This window comes from Penaeus monodon, chromosome 31 (genome assembly GCF_015228065.2).
Source record: "Penaeus monodon isolate SGIC_2016 chromosome 31, NSTDA_Pmon_1, whole genome shotgun sequence".
Taxonomy (NCBI): domain Eukaryota; kingdom Metazoa; phylum Arthropoda; class Malacostraca; order Decapoda; family Penaeidae; genus Penaeus; species Penaeus monodon.
In genome coordinates, this window is record NC_051416.1 from 25,686,459 (window position 1) to 25,687,014 (window position 556).

The window sequence follows — 556 nt, forward strand, 5'->3', positions numbered from 1 at the left end:
GATATGAGCTAGATGGCAAGTAATACATGTATGCCTACTGCTTACAGTGCCATCTATTAAGTGGACAGGACAGAGCAAGCATGAGTTTCCCTCCTGCCCATGAGCTCGGGTCTGCAACCAGAGTGACACGATTCTACCGGCAGCTTCGCGTTCGCGCTTCTATAGGACGTCAAGATATCTCAGTATAAGGGCTGTTTTATCCGCTAACACTCTGCTTGAGCTATTTCACAAGCGTAGGCTGCTACTACTCAGAGAAACGACCTTCTTCATTACACATGTATGTCCTTCCCTTTAGTTCATCGTAGGCCATGAATAAGTGGAGGATTCTCAGTTGTTTTGGGTCTGATTTGAGGGGCATTACCCACCCTCCACCTCTAAAGGACTTCAGTGGGCGCAGCCTTATTAGTAATATTAGTGATTTCTACGAGATATTGCATGCATAGCTCATTTCTTTCATCTTCTCGCAATTTCCGTGGTATCCATCATGCCCTCCCCTACAACGATTTATAATTCATATAGCACAGCGCAATGGCTCCCTAGGTAGTGGTACTGAAGA